Raw genomic sequence first — 27354 nt, forward strand, 5'->3', positions numbered from 1 at the left:
GTTGGCGTGTGAGCCGTAAAACCAGCTACTGCTTTCAGTCCTTCCATCTTAGCACCTTGCTGCCAATTCTATAGCTCCACTCCAGCACATGGCAATAATGGATAGCGGAAGGGCTGTCCTTAGGATGTACAGGGCTTACACAGCGCTATTTACCTGGAGCCCTAGCCCCGATGGCTGCCGGGGGGGATGGACAACTTTAGAGATGTGAGTTTAGAATCTTCAACCATGAAATAGATTGAAAACAAAGTCTAAACTAAGCTCCTGTCGACAGTAAATTCAGAAACGGACAGTGCATACCTGGAGCTGGCCCATGTCTGTTACATGGCTTCGTTACCGCTTGAATGGCTCTCTCACAGGTTCACGGTTCTGATATTAGCTGTGGCAGAGTTTGAATTCCCTTTTGAATTCATTAGATCCTCTCCGGAGGAAGCAGAGCCACAGAAGAAGGCTCTGAAGAGGCAGGTGGGTAGACGTTAAGACCCAGCGGTGCCCCAAATTTTCGGGTGCCCCATGCAGCTGTGTTTTCTGCATTTGGGTAAGGAGGGCTCTGCATAGGGTACCGCTGCAAACTTTGGCACTCCAAACGCCAAGCCAGCAGCCCTTTGGGAACAGTTTGTAATGTACACAAAGTGGAGAAACTCGCCTTCCAATGCTCCACAGTGCGGAGAGAAAAAAACATTGATTGGCCTTGTAATGTATGCAGCTTAACTCAGAATTGCAGCCATCTCCTTTGAAAACCTCCTTTTCAGGAGATTAGAACAGCGAGGCAAACACTGTGATAAGGGAGAGAGAATAAGACACAGAATATTTTATTGCCTCTATATAAAACCATGGTACGCCCACATCTTTAATACTGTGTACGGCTGTGATTGCCTCATCTCAAAAAAGATGTATTGGCATTGGAAAAGGTTCAGAAAAGGGCAACAAAAATGATGAGGGGTTTGGAACGAGTGTCATATGAAGAGAGATTAAAAAGACTTGGACTTTTCAGCTTGGAGAAGAGGAGACTAAGGGTCTGTCTACACTAGCCTCCTAGTTCAAACTAGGGAGGCTAATGTAGGCATTCGAAGTTGCAAACGAAGCCCGGGATTTAAATATCCCAGGTTTTATTTGCATCTTCCCGTCCAGTTGCCATTTTGAAATTTCACTAGTCTGGACTAACTGCCCGTGGCTACACGCGGCAGGGACCCGGTAGTTCGAATTAAAGTCCTAAACCTGCAAGGAGGTTTAACAGGTAGTTTGAATTGGGGCTTTAATTTGAACTACCGGGTCCCTGCCGCGTGTAGCCGCGGGCAGTTAGTCCGGACTAGTGAAATTTCAAAATGGCGACCTGATAGTAAGATGCAAATAAAACCCGGGATATTTAAATCCTGGGCTTCATTTGCAACTTTGAATGCCTACATGAGCCTCCCTAGTTCAAACTAGGGGGCTAGTGTAGACATACCCTAAGGGGGGGATATGATAGAGGTCTATAAAATCATGACCGGTAAGTGAATAAGGAAAAGTTATTTACTTATTCCCACAATATGAGAACTACGGGTCACCAAATGAAATGAATAGGCAGCAGGTTTAAAACAAACCAAAGGAATTTTTTCTTCACTCAGCGCACAGTCAACCTGTGGAACTCCTCGCCAGAGGATGTGGTGAAGGCTAGAACTTTAACAAGGTTCAAGAAAGAGCTAGATAGATTCATGGAGGTCAGGTCCATCAATGGCTATTGGCCAGGATGGGTAGGAATGGTGTCCCTGGCCTCTGTTTGTCTGGAAATGGGTGACAGAGGAGGGATCACGTGAGGATTATCTGTTCAGTTCCCTCCCTCTGGGGCACCTGGCCTTGGCCACTGTGGGCAGACAGGACACTGGGCTTGATGGACCTTGTGCCTGATCGCCTTGCACGGTCAGACGGGGCAGGCAAAGAGCTAGCCAGAGGCCTGCCAAGATACCTCCCCTTCTGCAGTCTGCACCGCCTGGCCTCGGCACTCACCACCAGCCTTCCTTTGCACCCAGGCAGCGAGGGCTGCCCAGACTCCCCCATCCCAGAAGCCCCAGAGAAAGCCAGGCAGGGTGCAGAGGGGGAGGGGAGTGAGGCAGTAGATGGATGTGGGTGGGGCTGGGGCACATGCACAGCTGGATGGTGGGGAGGAGGGAGAAGAGTGGCTAGGCTGGAAGAGAGGAGGGCAGTTGGGGCAGAGCAGAATTGAGTTTGGAAATTGGCCCATCGAATACGGAAACAGCCGGGCTTTCGATACTGCTCCCGTGGTTGAGAGAAGTTCACGGAATCCCAGAATTACAGGCTGGAAGAGATCTCAGGAGTCATCGAGTCCAGCCCCCTGCCCAAAGCAGGACCAATCCCAACTCAATCAGCCCAGCCAGGGCTTGGTCAAGCTGGGACTTAAACACCTCTAGGGATGGAGATTCCACCCCCTCCCCAGGGAACCCAGCCCAGCGCTTCCCCACCCGCCTAGGGAAATAGATTTTCCTAATCTTCAACCTAGACCTCCCCCACTGCAGCTTGGGACCATTGCTCCTTGTTCTGCCGCCACTGAGAACAGCCTCTCTCCAGCCTCTTTGGAACCTCCCTTCAGGGAGTTGAAGGCTGCTCTCAAATCCCCCCTCGCTCCTCTCTTCTGCAGACTGAATAAGCCCAGTTCCCTCCGTCTCTCCTTGTAAGTCACGTGCTCCAATCCCTAATCCTTTTCGTTGCCCTCCGCTGGACTCCCTCCAATGTGTCCACATCCTTTCTGCAGTGCGGGGCCCGGAACTGGAGGCAACACTCCAGAGGTGGCCTCACCGGTGCCCAATAAAGGGGAATCATCATTTCCCTAAGTCTGCTGGCAATGCTCCTCCTAATGCACCCCAATATGCCATTAGCCTTCTTGGCTACAAGGGCGCCGTGTTGACTCATCTCCAGCTTCTCATCCACTGTCATCCCCAGGGCCTTCTCTGCCGAACTGCTACTGCAGTTGAACACACGTGTTCTGAAATTGTGCATGCAGATGCCGGGTTAGCTGGGTAAGTGGCCACTCGAACGCTCAGGCAAGGTGGACGGTGTGTGCCTCGTAGGTGCACAGTTCTGCCGACGTTATTGTAAAGGCTTCTGAAGTTTAAACGCTGGCCCGTTGTCACGGACTAGCTTACAGGCTCGTGCTCACGTGGTCCCTGTACCGTGTCGTGGCGGGCCCCTCCCGCCTGCCCTCTTGAGTCCACGGGCCCCCTGGCCCAAGTCCACACAATAGTTTATAGCAGGCCCTTTCCGCAGGGCTAAGGCCCTCTGGCCTGAGTCCACAAGGCAGTTTATAGGTTGTCGCGGGGACGGCCCCCAGGTAGGGGGACCCGGCCCCACCCTACTCCACCGGGTCCCAGCCCAGGGCCCTGTGAGTGCCCGGGTAACGGGTCACTCCCTCGGCGGGGCAATCCGGCCGAAACGCGCCGACGTTCTCGGGGCGGGAGAGGCGGCTCCCGCTCCTGCCCTGGGCCACTTCCTACCGGGATCCCCGGGCTTCCTTCCCATGTACTTGCCCAACTTGCTGCGAGCTCCAGGACAACGTCCCCTCAGACGGCAGTCCCTGGGATGCCCCAACTCACCTCCGCGTCCCTTCCGGCCTCTCCTGGAGACCCCGGCAACAGCTGAGTGGGAGCTCCCTTCACCGGTCCTCCTCCTCCGGCGGTCTCCCCCGACTGAGTCCTTCCCCAGGCTTTTATAGCACAGCTACAGCCTGGGCATGCTCGGTAGGGCCGTGGGGGAGGGGCCTCTGCAGCCAGGTAACCCTGGCCGGGCCCTGCTAGTTCAGGGCGGGGCTGCCTCACCCCGTCACACGTGTCAACCAAAGAATAAGGTGCAAAGCCCATCAGGTGCTGTCTCTCAGTATTTCAACCCATCTCCCAGTGTGCTTGCCTATCTCTGACACTATGGTCATTTCCCCCCCCCCAACCAACCCAGGCTCCATGTCATGTAAAACCATCCATGAGTTGTTACAGCTTCTACGGACCAGACCATACTTGGGTTATCAGCAGGTTTTGAACCCAGGTCCTGAAGAACTGAAGCGGGTGCGCCTAGTGCCTAGGCTGAAGGAAGAACCCCTTTGCTTGCCTGGCTCCCAGTTCCTTCCTCTGCCACTGGGCCCTGGGCCACAGCCAAGGGAGATCCAGCTGACTGCATCGGCACGGTTGTTCTCTTTCCTCCCCCGCCTGATCCGGTCTCCAGGGTGTGCGGCGTGCTCCAAAGGGCGCAGGATCGCCTGACGCCGCCTACGCTCCCTACCAGCGCGCGTTTCCCTGTTAGCCCAACAGGAAGGGGGACACCGTATCTGCATGCTTACAAGGCAAGGAACGGTTGATGCGCATGGATGGGAGAGGCAAGGCAGGACTGCTCCTCAGAATAACACAGCTCAGATGGGAGGCCTGCCGGCCACGCGTTGGATCAGCCTGCGTGTTGCTGCTCCCTAGAGACCCCGGACGTTCTTCCAGACGCGCCAGCTCCCGACAGTCCCAGCATGTCTATGTTCACGGTGGGGGGGTTGTGGTCTCCCTCACGGCACTTCTTGCGGGGTTGTGTTTTCACAGTCAACACATCTGGGGGCCTTTCCCAGTTGGCGCCAGGGGGACCTTTGCTGAGCAGGGGAGGGGCCATTGCTTTATTTCTGAAATTAACAGGGTGTGATGGGAGAAAACTTTGGTTCTAACTTTCCGCTCTGTCACAGGAGGCATTTTTGACAAGAGAGCTGCTTGGATGGTCTTTTAATTTGGAGAGAAATATTTGTGCCCTAATAGGAATAAAGTTTCCTTACCTACACAACACCACCACCTTTCAATGTGTTGTACTATATATAGCGTCTCAAGGGCCTAACAAAGATACCCATGTACTACTGCACAACTAAGCAAGCAAGCTGCTAGTGTTGTTCTCCGTGTCTTACCTGTGCAACCTTGCAGCTGACATGAACACCAACTGTGTGGCATAGTCTCATACCTTTACACTGAGCGGAACAGCCACATCAAAATCAGCAGGGTTACCCCTGGAGTAAGGTACTATACAATGTGAACAATGGTGGTGGAATTTGGGCCTATGGACTCCTGTGCCGCACCAGCGCGTGCTATCTCTGAATGCATTTATAGCTCTAAATGGCTCAAGGCCTCCTAGTCGCTTCAGAATTGCATTGGAATTCTGTGAGATCAGCTCAAAAAGAGAAAACCAAATGTATATCAGACTCATCAGGCTACGCAGGAGCAAACATGCAAGAAAACATAGGTTTAGAGAGGATTTGGAGCTGGGGTTTTCTTTCCATAGGAAAATCTGACATTAAAAAAGGTTGAATCGGCACAAAAAGCTGAAAGTTCAAAATTTCCCATGAAATGAAAATTTCAAAAATAATAATAATAAAAAAAATCCAATTGGGAGCCATTGAAATATTTCATTTTCAGTGATGTTGATTCATTTTGTTGAGGCTATGATACTAAAATATAATATACGGTCTGCATATACTCTTAAGCTCAAGGTACATGTTCAATTACTATAATACAAAGGCAGAAATGAAATAATCAAAAATGATAAAGTGTAAATCAAGCATTTTTGACATGATTGAAACGAAACCCGTCGACATTGGTCTCCTCACATTCCCGGGATAGGGTTCATGAAATTGCATTGTCTGATGGAAAACATTTTGAATGGGATATTTATACAAGTACCTACTAGTTACCAACATGTTGTGGGAAGAGTCTCAGATGCGAACTTTCTGGATTTTTTTAGGTAGCTCCCCCTAGTGGACTCAAACAGAAATATTAACAAATATGCTTTGAGGGGTAGCTGTGTTAGTCTGTAACTTTAAAAATGAGTAGTCTTATAGCACCTTAGAGAATATAATATAATATAATATAATATAATATAATATAATATAATATAATATAATATAATATAATATAATATAATATAATATAATATAATCAGAGGAAGTGGGTCTTGTCCACGAAAGCTCATGAATATATATATATATATATATATATATATATACACAGACTACCCACCTTTTTTTAAAACTAATACATATGTCTGCCATGCATACGACTGTATGAATAGGAATTTTATTGAATCTGCAGTCTACCACTGTTTTAATAACCAGGCACTTAAAATATATTTCCAGAGAAAATGTTTGTTCCATTAAAAATTTAGTTGGGTCCCACAGAAAAATACCACTGCCTCTGTCTTTTGCACAGACACCAAGAATCTGGTCTAAATTCCACAGCTTTTGACCCAAAATTAAAAGGTCCAAGAGAATATCTGGTAATAGCTGCTCTGGCCTATTTTCCCCTGTTGTTTTTTCATTTATACCGATCTTCCATGGGGACTGCTCTACCTATTAGAATAATAAGGTTATTTTCTGAGTCTAATCTAAGAAAATAAATTAGAAAGACTAAACCTTTCATTAGATCGCAGAGAAGCTAATTTCTCGGTCAAGGAGAGCTGAGACACTTAGGAATACATGGCCAGCAAATAGCATTGGTTAATTATGCCTCTTCATACAGTCATATGCACGGCAGAGAGCCTGCACCAGGAGCCTAATAACAAGTCACATGCAAACAAATGTGTTAAGTAAATAGCTCTTTTATTGATGTCAGTAGTAGTACAGTAAAGGATCTCACGTCTGCCTGTATCCATGGAGCAAAAGAATAGAAATGCTACTAACGCTCAGACAAAGGGGCTTTCATTATTTCATCCCAATTCAACACTGAATTGGTGCTGATGTAATACCCACCGCAAAACCTGCCCCCCTTTTCTCTCCCTCCCCCACCAAATTAGGAACTTTTGTTTCGGTGGCCGTTTTAATTTTTGCACGTGACGGAAGACCGAGCGTGTGATTACTTTAGGACCGTCGGCTCCATGAGGGTCTCGAGTAAAGACATTTCAAACAGCAACTCACAGCTTTCGCCGCACATCGGTTTTTAATCCAAAGCGGACAAGATTCGGGTCCCATTTACACCTTGGCTGTGGCACTGAAATCAGCTACAGCGGTGTCACTCTGAGCACAAATCGTCCTCACCGGGGCAGATCCCAGAGGGGCCGGACCTCCATGCAAACTGGCCACCACCCAGTTTGGGGTCTGGCAAAGGGATTAAGGTGGGCGGGGAGGTGGCGTGTTCAGTGTATGTTCACACTGGCAGTTGTACGGTGCCACTCAAGGGCAGGACAACCCCATAAAGGCCAACGAAGGGCCTATGGCATGGCTACATGGCCCGCATCTTTTGTGCATGCTCCAGCCCGGCCTAGAATGCTGCCCAAATATTTGCTGCCATCTGCTTGAGGCCCACCTGGCCAGGTCAATATGGTATTGGAGGCTGCTTGACCGTAGAATCATAGAACTGGAAGGGACCTCAAGAGGCCCTTTAGACCAGTCCCCTGCCCGCACGTCAGGACTCAGTATTATCTAGAGCAGCAATGGGCAACCTTGGTGCAGGAGCGGCCCTCTATCCCCATGGGCTGCAAGGTTGTCATAGCCAGGACGGTGTCATGGGATAGTGTTGCTCACGGCGCTGTGAGGGACTGCAGAGGGAGTGCAAAGCCCTTCACAGCCCCCTACACTGTCCACACCATGATGCTCGGCTGTCTGCCCCCAAGAGGGGAAAGGCAGAGTCCTGTCGATTGGTATTTGCCCCGTGGTTCCAGGGAGGGAGGCCAAACCAGGAGGGTCGGTTTGGCACCCGTGATGAGGGGCACAAGCCCGACTGGAGTCAAGCCTTGGGCCTGCAGGAAAGTCTCCCCTCCCTCGCCCAAGCACGCCTGGGAACCCACGCCTATCTGAGCTTGGAGGACAGCACATAGTCCCGGCTCCAAGATGGCCGCCGGCCTGGGGAAAGCTGGGCGAAAGCAAAGCGTAGTCATGGGAATTCAGGCAGTCTCCACGTGCCCTCCTCCCCTGGAGCGCTTGGGAGGGAAACGCCGCTCAAGTTGCCCAGCAGGTTTTGTTGGGAAGAGGCTGGATCTCGGCTTCTGAGGTTTCATGAAGAGTCGATGGCTCATCGGAGCCTGATCAGGAGGGGAGGATGGTGCTTCTCACGCGGCTTTTGTCTGAGGCAATTCAGTTGGGGCAGGAAGAAGCCCTGGTACACCTACGGCAGCAGGCATTCCTGGCTCTCTGAGGGCTGTCAAAGCACAGAATCACGCTGGACATTGTCTGGTAGAAGGAGCCTCTGGGCCGGTTTTCCCCCGTGACACAAGGTGTACGCAATATGACTGTTTAGGCAGTGCACTGTCAGGCCGGAACCAGAGAGCCAGGGGACATACCATGCCCTGACCCCGGGCACAGCAAAACTTTCTGTTTCTAGCGGAGCAGGCAACAGTGGAGATCCTTTCCTGTGCCAGGCGGCCAGTCAGAACGGCCTGGTTAGAAGGGGAATTCGATGGATAAGTCCCCTCCCTGCAAGACCACACTGTAGCCGTGGAAAGTAGCACAAACCAGTAATTCACATGGCGTCTCTCCTTCGTGAGAGAGCTTCTCTCAGCCTCAGGCAGAACGAGAAGGCTCACCCCTGGATTCTGCAGGCTGGAAGAGCAGCGAGAGAAGCAGTCTTCAGAGGATCATCTTATAAGGGGCCTAGAGGTATGATGATGCTTTATCAGGCCTCAGAGAAATTTCAGGAGGGACACCAACGTAGACTAGGAAAGCAACACGTGATTCTAATGCAGAAGGGAGAACAGCAAAGTAAAGACAATGGATTTCAGGAAGGCAGATTTTAGTAAACGCAGAGAGCTGGTAGGTAAGGTCCCGTAGGAAGCAAGACTAAGAGGAAAAACAACCGAAGACAGTTGGCAGTTTTTCAAAGCGACTTTATTCAGGGACCAAAAGCAAACGTGTTCCGCGGCGTAGCAAAGATCGGAATTATGGCAGGAGACCACCTTGGCTTAACGTGGAGCTCTTACACGATCTAAAAATCAAAAAGGAGTCCTATAAAGAGTGGAAACTAGGTCAAAGTGCAAAGGATGGATATAAGCAAACAACACAAGTATGTAGGGGCAAAATCAGAAAGGCGAAGGCATGAAACGAGCTCAATCTAGCTACAGCCATCGTAAAGGGTAACAAGAAAATATTCTACAAATGTATTCAAAATGATCTGGACAAACTGGAGAAATGGTCTGAGGTAAATAGGATGCAGTTTAATAAGGACAAACCCTTAGACAGGTAACTAAGGGCAAGATGCCAGCCAGCAGGGGGCGTTCCAGGGCTGGAAGAGCTAATTCCCTGATGGACCAGCAGGAGGCACCGGTGACTGCTCGACCTGTGACAGATGCCCCATCCATGTCATAGAATCGTAAAATACTAGAACAGGAAGGGACCTCAAGAGGTCGTCCAGTCCCATCCCCTGCCCTCATGGCAGCACCAAGCACCATCTAGATCAGTGATTCTTAAACTGTGCTCTGCGGCCGCGAGGCAATCAGAGGTGTGCTGCAGGGAACAACAGAATTCAAAATGGCCACCCTTAAAGGGGCAGGCGACTTTTTTTAATTGTTTTTTTGCTCAATAACTTTCCCCCAACACTTTTTTTCTCAATAACTTTCTCCCCCTACCCTTCCCCCCCAACCTTTGTTTTCTCTCAACAAAAAATCCCTAGTGTTCCTCATAAAAAAAATTATTTGGTGTTCGTTGATCTTAAAAAGTTTAAGAAACACTGATCTAGACCATCCCTGACAGGTGTCTGTCCAACCTGCTCTTAAATATCTCCAGGGATGGAGATTCCACAACCTCCCTGGGCAACTTATTCCAGTGTTTCACCACCCTGACAGGTAGGAACTTTTTCCTAATGTCCAACCTAAACCTCCCTTGCTGCAATTTCAGCCCATTACTTCTTGTCTCATCCTCAGAGGCCAAGGGGAACAATTTTTCTCCCTCTTCCTTGTAACACCCTTTTAGGTACTTGAAAGCTGCTGTCATGTCCCGTCTCAGTCTTATCAGGACTTCAACAGGGTTCAAAATAGAACTCGATAAATTCATGGAGGTTAGGGCCATCACTGGCTATTAGCCAGGATGGGTAGGAATGGTGTGCCTGGCCTCTGTTTGCCAGAGACTGGGAATGGGTGACAGGGAAGAGATCACTTGATGAGTCCTTGTTCTGTTTCCTCCCTCCGGGGAATCCGGCATTGGCCGCTGTCAGATCACAAAATACTGGGCTGGATGGACCTTTGGGCTGACCCAGTATGGCTGTTCCTATGTTCTTATGGACTAGAATGGGAGTCAGAAGGCATGGCACCATCTCTGTAGCTCTGCCACTAAGTTACTCTAAACCCTGATCATTTCGCCCCTCCGTGGTCCTATCTGCCCAGCTGTAATTGCAGTGCGATCTCTCAAGGGGAAGCACGACCCTAGAATCATAGACCATGAGGGTTGGAAGAGGCCTCAGGAGTCACCGAGTCCAACCCGCTGCCCAAAGCAGGACCCAACCCAACTCAATCATTCTTACAGCAAAGTAGTCTGATGATGGCTGAAATACAGGGGAGAGCAGGAAGGGGACGGGTGGGGTGTCTCTTTATATCACAGCTAATGCAGACAGCCCTCCTCTCGCCGTTTTCTGCCCAGCGGGAGGGAGCGGGGGGAGAGTTAACTACATGACGGATGAGCCCAGGAACAGATATACGCACCGTAGTCTGGTTTTTAAGCAAATAACAGGGCTGCAGCTTTCAGACCAACAGCGGATCCGAGCAATGTCTAGGCTTCTGCGCGAGGCTGTAACAGGGAAACAGACAGAGGAACATTAATCACCCGTCTGCCGTTTACGAGACGCACCGGGAAACAAACCCCTGGGTCACGTTCTCGTCTGCACGCTGGACCGCTTGGGAGGCTGACGCTACCTGGGCACGTCACGGGAGGTGCTGAGTCATTTGTCGCTGTTTCAGTCGGCAGCCACCGCCGGGAAGTGCTCTTCTCTGCTTGGCATCACTGCCGCCGTCACCCAGACCGCGCGAGCTGCCTCGTAGCATAGGAGATCCGGCCTCATCGTCCCGCTACAGACTCACTGGGCACCGTCCCTGAGGACAGACGCGACGTCTCACGGTTCAAGTGACGCTACAGGCCCTTGTCTAAGGGGATGTCTAGACTCTGTGGGGCAGGATTTACCTGGTCTGCCATGCTTTTAAAGCCGGGTTGGGGAACATACGGCCCTGGGTCCGGATCCGGCCCCCGAGGCTCCTGCACCTCTCCTCCCACCCAGACCCTGCACCCTAAGCCCACTTCCCAGTAGTCCCCTCCCACACACTGAACCCCTCATTTTTTACCCCATCCCAGAAACTTGGGGGGGGTACCACGTCTACTAGCCTGCCCCCCCCCGCCTCCTGCTTCTCTGTTGGGGGCCACATCCGTGACTTCTTTTTTTTTGCTTCTCAGTTTTGTGTGGTCCCCGACTTTGGGTCAGTGGCTCCCGACTCCAGAAAGTTTCCCTGACCCTGTTTTAAAGTGATGACTTTGTTTGCCCCACCTCTATCCTTAGTCTCATACAAATGTACTACAGGTGGAACCTCTCTAGTCCGGCGCTCTGGGGACCGGACCCGTGCCGAACCAGAGAATTTGCCGGACCACAGGAGGTCAATATTGTCTAACAGCATGACTGCCACTGCCACTGCTTGCTGGGCTCTGAGAAGACATTTATGGTAAATTAGACCTAAATCACAGCACAGTCCACTGAGAGCCAGGGCTCATGGCTGCAAACAAACTTTATGGGACCGTGGGAAACTTGGCCACCCCCATGCTAAGTGGACATCTGGCAACTAAAATCCTGCCTGACCACGGATGTTGCCAGAACAGAGAGTTCTGGATTAGAGAGGTTCAACCTATACCGGGGCGGCCTGTGACTTTAGGCGGACTCAGCCGCCACTTAGGGCGCCGCCTTCAATGGGGCACCTGATGATGACGTCACGGGGTGCCCGATGATGTCAGTCCATTGATGGCCCTGCAGCTGGGGGCACTGATTGCACGTTCTGCCTGGAGCACCAGCTGCCGCAGCCCGACTCGGGCGACTCCTGAACCAACGTAAGAATCAGTTTCTCAGTTTGTAAAAATCCGGCTCAATCCATCCAGGCGTTTCCCCAAACTTAGCGTTGTTCTGTGTAGAAACTCAGCGTTTGCGCTTGCTGGAGTACAAGCTAGAAATGAGGAATCTGGGTAACAAGAGAAATATCTGATACATGTCGTCCCGGTCAGGAGAGAATGGATGATTTCCACTAAAAAAGCGATCGCTTGGGAGGGACATTGTGATGGCAAATTTGGCCTGGAACTCAGGCTGTCAAACAAGCTTAGCTCGACACCAGTAGAAAGATTTCCCTCACGTTGCCTCAAACTATTGCTAATTTTTATTTTTTAAAGACAAGTAAAATTTCCCTCGGACTGTTTGCAGCTTAGACACAGGGACGCTGGAATGGGCCGAGGAGTTGTTGGGACTTGTGTCACTTCTTCCACCTGCGAGAACATGAGGGAGCACAACTAGAGTTTGCCTAAAGAGGGTGTCCAGGTCACCTAACTAACTATCCCAAACTAGAATGGCCTTGTGACCTGACGCATGGGAAGGGGTTCCATCATGACTTTTTACGTCTTCACTCAGCGCATAGTCAACCTGTGGAACTCCTTGCCAGAGGATGTTGTGAAGACTAGGACTTTAACAGGGTTCAAAAAAGAGCTTTATAAATTCATGAAGGTTAGATCCATCAACCGCTATTAGCCTGGAGGGGTAGGAATGGTGGCTTTAGCTTCTGTTTGTCAGGGGCTGGAAATGGATGACAGGGGAGGAATCACTTGATGATTCCCTGTTTCTGTTCAGTCCCTCTGGGGCATCTGACACTGGCCACTGCTGGCAGACCCAGTCTGGCCGTTCTGACGTTCCTATGACCTCACCCAACTCCGCTCAAGAGTCATGAGGCACCCCCCACCCCCCCGCATTGTGCCCTTGGAGCGTACCTCATGTCTAACCGGTGCACCACACAGGTGTCTGGCAGAACAAGCGCAGCTACAGGGTCAGAGGGAGGCTTTACACTGAGTCCAGTGGCATTTACACCAGGCCCGAGAGCCCCCTCCTGGCCAGCGTCCATAGAGACAAGGGGGAGGATCACTCTTGGTGCAGGGGCCGGTCTGTAGAGGCCTGACATGGGGCTGCATCTTTCAGCAATGGGAGGTGATGCGGAGCACCCCAACCTGCTGACTATGTGCGGGTTTACACTGAGCGCACCGGAAACCTGCCTGCCACGGCACCGGCTCCTGGGTGGAGTCCCATGTTTCTGGCCTACACATGGCTTGGGACCCACGTGGTTACCAAGGAGCCAGGGGCGAACGTGCCTTAACATTTCTTAGAGGTACTGGCATAGCAGGGTCGGGGCAGGACCAGTAAGACCTGTTCTTTCGGCACAGCTGTGTCGGAACGTTCCACTTCCATTTGAATGGCCCAGTGAATTCCAAACCATCCCGGCCAGGCCAGGGCAACAGCTAAACCGTGCGCATGCCTTGTCCCTGAGGGCCAGTTTGAATCTGACGGATTCCTGCATCCCCACCATTCCTCTAAAGGAGAAGCAAGCCCCTGACTGAAGTTCATAGCCAGAGGGAACATGCAGCGAACGAAGGACCCATGTGGGGAGATGCACTAGGAATACTCTTGCAAGGGTTAGATTTGTGTCGCTAAATGTCGATCTCGCCATGCGCACACAAACCAACAAAATATATTTCCATTCATAACGCTCAGCCTTTACCTATAGGCACAACAAGAAAAACGCTGCATGAGAAACTCGTTCGAGTCACAAGCGGGCGATGAAGGTGTTTGAATGCGGCTTGCTCCGAAGGGTCTCGCCAGGGCCAACTTATGCATTAAGCACAGTGCCTAGGGCCCACGAAAATGGTTTAATTTCTTTTAAAATCCGAAGACAAAAAATGAACTTTTAGGGGCGAAGAAAATGTTTTAATTTTTTTCTCACATCAGAAAAAAATGAAACTTTTAGGGCCCATGAAAATCTATTACGTTTTGCCTAAAACAGAAAAAAAATAAAATGTTGAAGTATTTAAAGTTATATCAAAAATAATTTTTAATATTGATATTATGATGGTGGGAAGGGCCCACGAAGGCAAAAGTGGCTCGGGCCCACGAAAGTCATAATGTGGCCCTGGGTCTCGCGAGCAAAGAGAAAAGCAGATAGGGTATGTTGAGTGACAGGTGTTTACTAGGCGTATTTTGCCATGTGCTGTTGGCACGCTGTGTTTTAACACGGAGGAAGCTTCAACTTCTTGAATCTTTTTTGAATCTGCTTCATTAAATCACTGTCTGCACACCCCGCCCAATGTTCCTGAAAAAGCAAACATTTAAATCAATAAAAAAAATGGTGGGAAAAGGCTTCAAACCCGTCGTTCCCTGCAAGTGTGAGAAGGGAAATCGATAGGAACCCGACCAATGCTTGAAAATGAACGTGCTCCATCAAAATGAGACTGAACAAAAGTCGGCTTCTGCCTCCCCGAAGTGAAAAGGGAAGAGCAGCTCCCTTCGCAGAGATCAGCCTGTGCAGGTAGACCGCTGGGAGAGCCGAGCCGAGCAAGTAATTACAGCGCCAGGAATCAAAGGTACATTGGCAGCCGCTCAAGGGACGGCTCTGCCTCGGGAAAGCCAGGCAGGGATTGCAGCGAGTCTGACGTAATGCCCGACGGGCAGCGTCTCCTTTTACGGGAAGCCGGCAGCACCAGTGCCACACCTACTGAGCACTGCAAGACAGACGCCCTCGGTGGGGCAAGCTAGCCAGCAGGCCGGTGTGTCAGACAGAGATCTCATCTCATTTGCTCTTTGCAAGCCACCAGGGACGCCAGCCTTAAAAAGCCTTTTGCAGTGCTAGCTGGAGCCAGGGAGGTTGCACAGACTCCAAATCAGCCCCATCTGCTCTGGGGATTAAAGTTGATTCAGCAAACTCTGCATGGAAAGGAGGGAAGAGCTGGTCTGCGAGTGCTGTAGGCAAGGGGAGGCATTGCCTTTCTGAAAGTGCTTACACTGCCCCGCTGCTGGGGAGGGCTGGGCCCACGGTGCGACAGTCCTGGTCCTCTGGGTGGCCAGAAAGGATCAGGTTTGAAGGCTGGGGTTGGGCAGGGCTTGAGCTGGGGAGGGAGGTTGTTGAAGGGGCGTGGCCTTGTGGAAAGGGCGTGGCTTCGGGAGAAGGGGCGGGGCTTGGGCTTGCCTTCCCAGCTGGGCCTTCACCCATGTCTGCGGTCTGAAAAAAGCAGCTGGTGTGAGGCACGGCAGCAGCATCTGACCAGAGTGTCGTGTCCAGGATGTCTTCTCCCCAGAGTAGGGAATGCCACACGGGACATAGGTGGCTAATGCCGCCATGTTTTTGAACCCCTCCGCCAACAAAGGAAAGGCCCGTAGGTCAGACAAGCCCACAGCTCAGAGCAGCAAGGTTTCCATGGAGGGACCCCAAGTGCCTCCCAGGCAACCTGCCGCTCCCATGGCAACAACTGCCCCGAGGAGGGTAGGAACCAATGGCCGAGGGAGGCTGCGCCAGGAATCGCGATCGTGAGGGGAGGGAAGAGCACAACCTGGTCCGTGGCACAGGGATGAGGGGTGAGCGGTACGGGCTGTGTGGCCTAGGGCAGAAAGACCGTGTCACGCCAGTCAGGTGGGTCATTCTCAGTCAGGACCCCCCAGCGGTAAGAACAGAGGCCCCTCCAGCTTGGGCACAAAGCTGCCTTCTCCTTCCTGAACCCCCACCCCAACATGCTACCCGAAGGGGTGGGGCTCATTGCCCCATCTCCGCCCGAGGAACCTGGGCTGCAGGCCGCAGAAAGGGCTGCTGGGTACGGAAGCTGTCCACACACCTCCTCCCCCTCAGGAGCTAGGGACCAGCTGGAGGAACCCACAAAACGGCCGGGGCTGCCCAGGGCATGCGTGCCCATCAGCACATCTCCCAGGCTGCCCCTGTCAGCCGAGCCCCCCACAAGGGGGTGCCTTCCCCCAACTCCCGGCCCCGGGCACGTGCCCCCTGGCCTGCCATTGGCTTTGTTAAGAACGAAGTTCACCTGAAGTCTTCTCCGTGGGCTGGGATGTTCCCAAGGTTCGTCCCTCACGGCTTCTCAGCCCACACCTAGATCGTCTCTTCTACAGCGTCCCCACAAATCCCCTCCAAAAAGAGGTCTCTGAGACACTGGTGCTCGTTGTGTGAAAACAGCCACTCGGTGTGCAGCGGCAATTGAAAATGCAAACAGAAAGTTGGGCATCGTTAAGAAAGGGTTAGATAACAAGACAGGAAATATCATATTGCCTCTGTATAAATCCATGGTGCGCCCACATCTTGAATACTGCATGAGGAGGTGCTCGTGCCATCTCAAAAAGAGATATTGGAATTGGAAAAGGTTCAGAAATGGGCACAGCTGCCGTCTGAGGAAAGAGTAATAAGACTGGGACTTTTCAGTGGGGAAAAGCGACATCTGTAAAACCATGACTGGTGGGGAGAAAGTAAACAAGAAGTTATTTACTTCTCATAACACAAGAACTAGGGCTCACCACATGAATTAAAAGGGAGCAGGTTTAAGACAAACAAAAAGAAGTATTTCTTCACACAACCTGTGGAACTCCTTGCAGGAGGATGTTGTGAAGGCCAAGACTATAACAGGTTTTAAAAAAAGAGCTGGTTAAATTCATGGACATTAGGTCCATCAATGGATATTAGCCAGGATGGGCAGGGATGGTGTGCGTAGCCTCTGTTTATCAGAGGCTGGGAACGTGCGACAGGAATCACCGCCTTCCCAATCTGGATTTGAAGTAAAGAATCAAGGCTCCATCTGGACCATCATTCCCCGACTCTCCTGCTGCTCTCTTGGCACCGTTGCCTTTAAATGTTTGCTTTCGTGAAGCTCTGATCCTTTTTTATAATTCTATGAATTAAAACTGAGCGTTTGCTCCTGGTGACCTCCAGGGCAACTCGAAATGAGGTACGTCGACTCCAGCTATGTAATTAACGTGCCTGGAGTTGTGTATCTGGATTTGACCTTCCCTTCTAGTGCAGACCTGGCCTGTGTACAAGGGAGTACTGCATTACCCACCATACACCTGTTAATTCATAGAATTATTAAAAGGACCAGAGGTTCAGGGCTCACCTTCCCCACCTACATCTCAGCCCAGGTGAAGAGAGCTCAGCATAGGAGAAAGTGCTGCATGTGCGAACGCGCGGTTATCAGCCTGTCAGTGGGATGAATGGTTTCTATGAGCTGGCTGTTTTCATCCACTTGCTCTCACATTCGCATCACTGGGGATACACTTAGGCCAGTGTTTCTAAAACGTTTTAAGACCGAGGAACACCAAACAATAATTTTTTTTTATGAGGAACACCAAAGATTTTTTTGTTGAACAAAAAACCATAACATGGGGGGGGGGGGGGAGGGGGAAGGGCCGGGGGGAAAGTTATTGAGGGAAAAAAAGGTTGCCTGCTCCTTTAAGGGCGGCCATTTTGAATTCTGTTGTTCTCCGCGGCACACCATAGAACACAGTTTAAGAAACACTGACTTAGGCTATACTGCACTACAGCCTGTGCTGGGAAAACATACGGGGCTCAGGGGTGTGACTATTCCACACACACACTCCCCCGTGCGACAGAGGGCACTGGCACAAGCACGTGTGTGCATAGCACTTTTCCCACCGACGCAGCGTGTGCTGCTCGCAGAGGGGATTTTTGTCCGGCGATGGCAGCGCTCTTGCTCCCAAGGGCTTAGAGTGTCTTTACCGCACATGCGGCAGTGGCACTGTGGTGCTGGCATAGCTGTACGTTTAAACATGACATTACATAAGAACGGCCAGACTGGGTCACAGCAAAGGTCCATCCAGCCCAGTGTCCTGTCTGCCAACAGTGGCCAATGCCAGATGCTCCAGAGGGAGGGAACACAACAGGGAATCATCACGTGATCCCTTCCCTGTCACCCATTCGCAGCCCCTGACAAACAGAGGCCAGGGATGGACATATTCTCCATGATTTTGTCTAGTTCTTTTTTGAACTTTTATTAAAATCCTGGCCTTTGCAACATCCTTTGGCGAGGAGTTCCACAGGTTGACTGTGTGCTGTCAAGACATACATTAGCATAGAGGCGATGTGAATTACCATGTGGCAGGCTGGCTTCCAAAGGGACATTGCTACTTCTCTGCTTTCCTGTGCTGCGGTGCTCCTTTATCCTGCTTTAGATACGATGATCCAAATGTGCCCTTGAGGGGAAAAAATGGGGCTGTGGCTGCTGCCCAATAGGTAGGAAGGGTCGTCCAGTGGTCAGAGAGCCAGCTTGGGACTTAGCAGAGCTGGGGTCAAGCCCTTGCTTTGCTATTGTTTCCCTGTGTGACTGTGGGTGCATCAGGTAGCTGCTCTATGCCTCAGTTTCCCATCTGTACAAGAGGCTTACAGCCCCTCCCTGTGTCCGGGGGGGTGTCATGAAGATAAATGCCTGGAGGATGTGAGGTGCTCTGGCTCTAAGGGATGGAGGCGTAAACACCAGAGGCACGTAACACGGAGACTGGCATTGCCTTACAAGGCCACGCTGCCCTTTCCAGAATGCCAAGCAAAAGTCTCCTCCACGTCAGATTCAGTACGAGCGGGGTGCGGCCGTCAGCAAACGTTGTGGCCAGACACGAGCTCATTTGGGGAAGGATGCAGGACAGGGGGGCAGAATTTCCACGACCTTAAATAACGTTTATTTATTCTCCGGTTTCATCAGGACCAAGCAGCTAGTCTGAAAGACGCCAGGGGACCGTTCCCAGACAGACTAGGGCCAGGAGCAGGGGGAAATTGGAGGCATTGCAAAGAACACGCACTGAATGCCTGGTGATGCTTAATATTCAGGAAAGCAGAAGGACGTTGGGCGCAGCCATGCCCCTTCGGAGCGTCGCTGAGAAACGTCACCAAGCCGCTGGGGGATATGATAGAGGTCTATAAAATCATGAGTGGTGTGGAGAGGGCGAATAAAGAAAAGTTATTTACTTGTTCCCATAATAGAAGAACTAGAGGACACCAAATGAAATTAATGGGCAGCAGGTTTAGAACTAATAAAAGAAAGTTCTTCTTCACACAGCGTGTAATCAACCTGTGGAACTCCTTGCCAGAGGAGGCTGTGAAGCCTAGGACTATAATAGAGTTTAAAGAGAAGCTAGATCATTTCATGGAGGTTAGGTCCATAAAAGGCTATTAGCCAGGGGATAGAAATGGTGTCCTTGGCCTCTGTTTGTCAGAGGCTGGAGAGGGATGGCAGGAGACAAATCGCTTGATCATTGTCTTCGGTCCTCCCCCTCTGGGGCACCTGGTGCTGGCCACTGCCGGCAGACAGGATACTGGGCTACATGGACCTTTGGTCTGACCCCGTACGGCCGTTCTTATGGGTGGGTGACACGGCACGGCACACGGCGAGGGCCCCCGAGTGGCGTTCCCCACCTACAGCGCCGGGTGGGTCAGTCCTTTTCGAAAGAGGAAGGGCCTTCTACGTCCACTGCTGCCCCCTCAGTCAGAGACTCGGGGCCACTTCGGGGTCAGAGCCCTGGGGCTGCCTTGGACAGAACACCCTGGTCTCAAGTGTCGATCCTGGTCTCCCTGACACTGCGCAGATCCCCTGAGCATGCGGCACTGGCCATGGGCCGCGGCTTGGGAACATCTGCCGTGATAAAAGGCACCATTCCTCCCTCCCACCCCGGCTTCCTAAGGGAGGTTAGAACGAGGCAGCGCTTGACGTGAGGCCTGCTCCTAGCCCACTTATGTCACCAAAAGTGTCTTTCTATTGACTTGCCCAGCCTTGGAGCAGGGGAACAGCCCCCCCCCCCCGTGTTTGTGTGTCTGGGGGGGAGGCGTTAGCGTCACACGGCAACAATAGCCAGACATTGCGTCTGCTTCTCCCTGGGCAGCCGTGCGGCTGAGAGTCACGGGAACCCTTCCAAGAGAACGGCAGAGAATGCCTGGGACCGGGCCTATCAGATACGGGGTTCCCACGACGGGGAAAAGGATTTTTGGCACTTCATCCCCCTCCACTCTTGTGCCCAACGCTGATACTCCCCTGGCGCGCCCAGGGCCGGACAGAGGGAAGCGGCCACTCATCACCCATGGCATGACTGGCATCTAGCGGCGGGAACATGCAACCGCAGTGTCTCCGGAAACTTCCCTCCTCAGGTTTAAAAACCCAGCTGGCAGCTGCCACTCGACATGCGTGGGGCGACAGTGTCTCCTGGCCGGCTGCTGAGGCTTAGCTCATCCAGGGATGGCACTGAGCAGAAGGCAGCCCGCTCGCTCCGGAGTCGGGTCGCTCGAGAAGAGCCGTGCAGAGGACGGCCGAGGGTAGGATAGCGCTGGAGGGTGCACGGCGGTCAGGATGCAGGATGTGGCCCTGATCAAAAGGAAGTTAGACCCCGGCTTCATTCGTAATGAAGAGATGCTGGGATTAAAGCAATTCTTGTAACGGTCATAACAGACACAGCAAGCCTAGCGCTGCCGGGCTTTGAGCTGCCAGGCTCAAAGGTGCCGGGGGCTCTTAGATGCCAGGCCCAGAGGTGCCAAGCTCTGAACTGCCAGGCCCAGAGGTGCCAGGGTCTGAATTACCAGGCCCGGAAGTGCCAGGGTCTGAGCTGCCAGATCCAGGGGTGCTGGGCCCTGATCTGCCAGGCTCCAAGTTGCCAGGCCTGGAGGTGCCAGGCTCTGAGATGCCGGGTTTGGAGGTGCCAGGCCCAGGAGTGTTGGGCTCTGAGCTGCCAGGCCCAGAGCTGCCAGGCTCTGAGGTACCAAGCTTGGAGGTGCCAGGCCCAGGGGTGTTGGGCTCCAAGTTGCTAGGCCTGGAGGTGCCAGGCTCTGAGATGCCGGGCTCAGAGCTGCCAGCCCAGGGGTGTCGGGCTTTGAGTTGCCAGGACCAGGGGTGTCGGGCTCTGAGTTGCCAGGCCCAGGGGTGTCAGGCTCTGAGCTGCTGGTCCCAGAGGCTGGCAGTTCAGAACAAGAAGCCTACGAGATAGGTATATTATAGGGGCCAATGCCAGATGTCCCAGAGGGAGTGAACAGAACAGGGAATCATCAAGTGACCCCTCTCCTGTCATCCATTCCCAGCCTCTGACAAACAGAGGTTAGGAACACCAGCCTGGCTAGTAGATATTGATGCACCTAACCTCAATGGATTTGTCTAGTTCTTTTTTGAATCATTACAGTTCTAGCCTTCACCACATCCTCCGGCAAGGAGTTCCACAAGTTGACTGTGTATAAAAATGTAAATCACGTAAAAATACTCCAATTCAATGAATACTACCTTTGAAATAGCCTCCCTTCTTGGTGTTTGGTCCAGAGCATGCAAAATAATGCAGGCAAAGGAACAGCCAATATCAAAGCCAGGTGCTCACTAAAACTAGGTTTGTTATTAAAAAAAGGCTGGTGTAATTTCTAGATCAAATCTTGCACACGAGTAGAGAGGCTGTTGGAACGGGAGAGAGTCCTCCTTTGTATTCTTCCTGCAAAATCTTTCATGGCAGACAAAATGACGAGGACCGGCCCATTCTTTTCAGGCCTGAGAAATCGCTTTTCAGTGCCTTCTTTTCCTGGTGCGTTCAGAGGTTCATGCCAGACATTACAGGAGCAAGGGTGCCAATTCTCCAAGGCTGTCCTGGAGTTTCCAGGAATTAAATATTATGCCATGTGATGAAACATCCAGGAATACATCCAACTAAAACTGGCAACCCGGCAGAGGAGCAATATGCAAAAGGGAAATACCGGGATGCGTGTGCGTGAGTGTAAATACAGATAGCGAATACAAAGAGTGCCACCTCCTGGCATTGAGAACCAGTAGGCTCAGTAATAGGTTCAATCAAATTATTACGGACTGAAAGCAGCTCCCGCGTCTTGCTCAGAAGCCTAGAATTCCTGGTTTTGTGCCTTGACTGCACTGTCCCCATTACGCCGTGAGCGTTAGCCATTTTGAGTTCTCTCTGTCCTGTGTGGGATGGAGAGTGGCAGGGACTCCACAGGACACAGAAACAGTCAGGAGGCCTGTTGGCTGGGGCAGCAGCCCCCGTTTTGGTCGCCATTGGGCCTTGGCATTGCCAGCCCCCGGGAAGTGTTGTGTGTGGGGGGCGGGATTTGAAGGCACGGAGAGGGGGACCCACACGGGGGTAGGAACAGACATGCTGGTGGGGGGATTTTCATGGAGATGAATGAGAGGAGGGTGCCAAGAGTGGACAGCACCTGTCTCCTCTCCCCACGGTCCCTATCGCCACCGCCCCCAGCTGCTGCCTGGTGAGTCCGGGTGGGGCGAGCAGGGCAGGGGTGGAGCGGGTGAGGGTCAGGGCATGGGTGGTAGGTAAAGTAGGCAAGGGAAATCATTGCCTTCCCCAAATTGCCTACACTGTCCAGCTACCCAGGAAGGGCTTGGCTGGGGGGAAGGGGGCGGGAGGTTGTTGAAGGGGCGGGGCTTTGGGTGAAAGGGGCGGAGCTTTGACTTACCTTCCCCAGCTGGGCCTTCACCCGCCCCACCATGGGCCAGGGCAGAGTGGGGTGAAGTGTTAAATACAGCGGAGGGAAACGATCCTGGTTAGGAATAATTTTGTATGGGGGGGGGGGGGGACAGCAGCACGGGGTGCCAGGCAGGAGCCGCTCCACGAGGGGAGCCAGTTTAAAAACCAGCTCCTCACACGGACCAGCTGCCGCCAGCCGCCCTGCACTGCTGCCTTCGTCCACTGTGGGCTGGGCCCGCCGCAGACTGAGGCTGTTTTGCGGCAGCGCAGGGAAGGGAGGCAGCACTGCAGGGCTGGTGCCGAGGGGAGCCAGCTTAAAACTGGCGTATTGTTGCTTTTTTAAGGAAAACCCCCATATACACCATGTTCTTAGGGCTCTCTCCAGCCCTTTTAAAAGCCCTCTGCTAAAAATGATGGTCTGAGGCTATATAGGGAAATAGAGCCGAGCGGGACCGTTTGTGAGAGGGGTGCACAACTGGCTACAAAATTGAACGGCGAGTGGGGTCTCACAGCGCTCTGCTCTGGGTGCGATTTAGATAACAGCCTGGACAATGCACTTAAAGTTTGCACGCGATGCCAAGCTGGGAGGAGGTTGCAAGCGCTTTGGAGGACAGTTACAAGAGACCACCCAACGCTTTCTAAGCAAGCATCTGTCTAGGAAGGAGCATGGCGGAAAGGGATCTGGGGGTCATAGTGGACCACAAGTTGAATATGAGTCAACAGTGTGATGCTGTTGCAAAAAAAGCAAATATGATTCTAGGTTGTATCAACAGGTGTGTTGTAAGCAAAACTCGTGAAGTCATTCTGCCGCTCTACTCTGCACTAGTTAGGCCTCAGCTGGAGTACTGTGTCCAGTTCTGGGCGCCACATTTCAAGAAAGATGTGGAGAAATTGGAAAGGGTACAGAGAAGAGCGACAAGAATGATTAAAGGTTTAGAGAACATGACCTATGAAGCCAGGCTTCATGAACTGGGCTTGTTTAGTTTGGAAAAAAGAAGATTAAGGGGGGACATGATGGCGGTTTTCAAATATCTAAAAGGGTGTCACAAGGAGGAAGGAGAAAAATTGTTCCTCTTGGTTTCTGAGGACAGGACAAGGAGTAATGGGCTTAAAGTGCAGCAGGGGAGGTTTAGATTGGACATTAGGAAAAAATTCCTAACTGTCAGGGTGGTCAAATATTGGAATAAATTGCCAAGGGAGGTGGTGGAATCTCCCTCTCTGGAGATATTTAAGAACAGGTTGGATAGACATCTGTCAGGGATGGTGTAGACGGAGCTTGGTCCTGCCTTGAGGGCGGGGGGCTGGACTCGATGACCTCTTGAGGTCCCTTCCAGTCCTATTATTCTATGATTATTCTATGATCTTTATTCTTCTGGTGAAAGCACTCTGGAGAACCGTCACGCTCACACTCACACACTCTCTCTCTAGCATGCCGACATCTTTCCAACTCTTATGAAAGGGTTGGGGTCACTGTTCCCTCTAAGCGTTTCCATCCACGTGCAGAATAAATTTTGTTCTGTGCACCAAGGCAGGTGCACAAGTGCACCACCAATAGAAACAAAAAAAACCCCAATGATGGGCACTTTGCTAATCAGCTGAGTGGCATTTGGATCTGTCCTGAGTGGCCGCATAAGCACACAGTTTATAGGGAACACTGATTCCCCCCTCCAGGACAAGAAAGTCCTGGATCAGAAAGATGGCCCTGAGTCAATTTAGGTTCATCCTTTTAATCCAAAAGGTCTTTTTTGACTCCTAACCTCACCTCTCAGCATTTGGAGTTCCCGGATGTGCTGAGCGACCTCCCTACTCACGGAGTGGCACTCAGTCATACACGAGCCAGGTCTAGATTTCACAGTCTGTTCCCCAAAGATACCCATGAGATTGCCGCATCTCGCACAAATCCACATTTTTATGTGACTCACAAGGGTTCAAAAAAAGAGCCAGATAAATTCATGGGGGATCGCTCCATCAATGGACGGGTGGGATGGGCAGGGATTGGCTCCCTAGCCTGCCAGGGGCTGGAAATGGGTGACAGGCGAGGGGTCACTTTATTCCCTGTTCTGTTCCCTCCCTCTGGGGCACCTGGCACTGGCCACTGTGGGCAGACAGGACACTGGACTGATGGACCTTTGCTCTGACCCCGTCTGGCTGCTCTGTGGCTCTTAGGCCTGTCAGCTCTCCTTCGGAAGCCTCGCTTTGCTTTGCAGAGTTTTCTTCCACATTTTTTTTCCAGCTCCAAAGAGCTACCCCGTTATTGCCTTCTCTGTCGGTCAGAACACGAGCATGGCTTTCCAGTTTTCACCGCCCAGCTCCCGAGTGGGGCCGGAGTAACCCGGAGACAGTGAAACTTAAAGGCCACCGATAGCGAGGGGCTCAGATCGGCTACTCGTCCTCTGGAGAGAATAGAGCAGGACAATACGTCAGCATCACAGCTCTGCGGCGGATTCTCCAGACCATCAGGAAACAGGCAAAATGAAATTAGCCACTTCCATGATGAGGCGGGAGGAACTGGAAGATTGTCTTAGGAAATCTTGATTGAATTTCCTACTTTCCAATGCGTGTCTTCTGCTTCTCAGTAATTGGGGTTTATTATTCTTACTGATCTACCATGTTTTGGTTTAAACCGATAAGAACATAAGAACGGCCGTACTGGGTCAGGCCAAAGGTCCAGCTAGCTCAGTATCCTGTCTGCCGACAGTGACCAGCACCAGGTGCCCCAGAGAGGGTGGACCGAAGACAATGATCAAGTGATTTGTCTCCTGCCATCTCTCTCCAGCCTCTGACAAACAGAGGCCAAGGACACCGTTTTATCCCCTGGCTAACAGCCTTTTATGGACCTAACCTCCATGAAATTATCTAGCTTCTCTTTAAACTCTGTTATAGTCCTAGCCTTCACCGCCTCCTCTGGCAAGGAGTTCCACAGGTTGACTACACGCTGTGTGAAGAAGAACTTTCTTTTATTAGTTTTAAACCTGCTCCCCATTAATTTCATTTGGTGTCCTCTAGTTCTTCTATTTAGGGAACTAATAAATAACTTTTCTTTATCGGCCCTCTCCACACCACTCATGATTTTATAGACCTCTATCATATCCCCCCTCAGTCTCCTCTTTTCTAAACTGAAAAGTCCCAGTCGCTTTAACCTCTCCTCATATGGGACCCGTTCCAAACCCCTCATCATTTTAGTTGCCCTTTTCTGACCTCTTTCCAAGGCCAAAATATCTTTTTTGAGGTGAGGAGACCACATCTGTACACGACGCTGGGTAACTCCACTCTGAGGGTGGCAGAATTGTGCTTCCCTCCAAAGTGGGTGAGTGGCAGGGGAGTTTTACAAGAGGAGGCGAGAGCTCACCTGGCAAATATGATCTCTTTCCCCAGCCAGGGATCAGTGGCAGGACATTCGTCATGGCCTGCCTCCGGCAAGAGCTCTGCCAGCGGGAATGACACGTCCCTGCACTCTTGGCAGATCTTGCAGCCCTGCTGGGGATTCGGCTGCCGGCGTCCTGCAGGAGCGCTGCTCGCCACAGAGCCTCCGTTCTGTACCTGCAGGTGTAGCGGGGCCTCCTCCAGGGAAGCTGAAGCTGGTGGCAAAGGACCCCGAACCTGCACCAAAAAAAGGAAAAAAGACAACACAGAAGGAAAGTACAACCTGAAAGCAAACACAGAAATCTGCCTGGAAGCTGGGCCACCAGCTGCTATGAGACATCAGGGCAGGAGATAAAAGGAACCCCCTTCCCCTGCTGAGAAAGACACAGTGAGGAGACAACGCCCCCTTTTTTTGTGCTTGTAAAGCTGCATGCTGAAGGCCTGAAACTGAAGTGGCCATCTTTGTCAAGGGCTAAAGGAAAAAAGTCAACAAGAAACATGGTGGCAGCCATCTTGGAGGTGGGCAACAGTGCATAGACTCAACAGACTGGCGGCACTGACATGGAGAACGGCTCATAAAATCTCTATTAAGAAAGAAAGAAAGAAAGAAAGAAAGGTAGCTTTCTGGAAAAAAGTCTCCTCTTTCGGAGAAGCTCTTATTCCTCATAGAACGAGGTACACAGGGCTCCCCGAAAGAGCGTGTTTGCTCTTCCTAAAAAAAAGCAGAAGAGCAAACACGTTCCGTGGACGTGGCAGAGTTTACCCCTGGAGTGTAGATGTACCCTCAGAGTCATACGAATTTGAAAGAAAAACAGAAGTCTCGTCTTGTCTCTGGAGATCAGCCAGAAGCAGAAAAAGGGCGGGCCTGCTTTTTCTCTTTTGCAGCTCAACTTAAAGCAAACCTGGCCTTTCACTCCACGTAATTCGACTTCACGTATCGCCTTTCCATCAGAGTAAAACAACTCACAGTTAGGCCATGCTCCTGCAAATAGTGATTCTGTGTGGCCAGATGCCTGGCCCGCATGGGGGCTGCTTTTAAGTCCTCCCGAGCCCACCCACAAAGTAGCGAACAGGCTCGGGCACTTCGCGTTAGACTGGAACGCCAAGGCGGGGCCCGCCGTATGGCAAACATTGTATTTTAAGTCCTATCGGGCAATTACTCAACTTCAGGGCTCTGCTTGGAGAAAACGGCAGTCATTTTAATTTCACAAGCTTTCCCCGCCCTGGGAAATCTGCAATGGGGCTGTTAAAGGCAACAGCGCCACACAGTGTAGAATAGTTGATCTGAGGAAGTGGGTCTGGCCCACGAAAGCTCATCATCTAATAAGCCATCTTGTTAGTGCTACATTGTCCTGCATTTTGCTTCACACAGTGTAGAGAGATTCCTAGCCAGGAATAGAAACTTTGGGCAGAAGACAAGAACAATGGCAGAACTGCAGAGCAAGGGTTGTGGGAAACGGTGGATCTGTCCCCACTAGATTCCTGACCAGGGCCTTGGAACAACTCAAGACAAGGATCCTTCTAGGAGAGCCAACCCGGATTTTTCCTTCTGGCA

At 51.6% G+C, this 27354-nt stretch overlaps 1 long non-coding RNA gene across 1 annotated transcript; it reads right to left on the minus strand.

Moving 5' to 3' along the window:
• Nucleotides 1-8797: 8797 nt before the first annotated feature.
• On the minus strand, nt 8798-11099 carry LOC142831308 (uncharacterized). Its single transcript, XR_012907033.2, has 3 exons — nt 10831-11099; nt 10621-10705; nt 8798-8912 (listed from the first exon to the last, which is right to left on the minus strand). It is a non-coding gene; the product is annotated as an uncharacterized LOC142831308 (long non-coding RNA).
• Nucleotides 11100-27354: the final 16255 nt, after the last annotated feature.

The sequence above is a fragment of the Pelodiscus sinensis genome, chromosome 13 (genome assembly GCF_052426305.1).
Source record: "Pelodiscus sinensis isolate ZL-2025 chromosome 13, ASM5242630v1, whole genome shotgun sequence".
Classification (NCBI taxonomy): Eukaryota; Metazoa; Chordata; order Testudines; family Trionychidae; genus Pelodiscus; species Pelodiscus sinensis.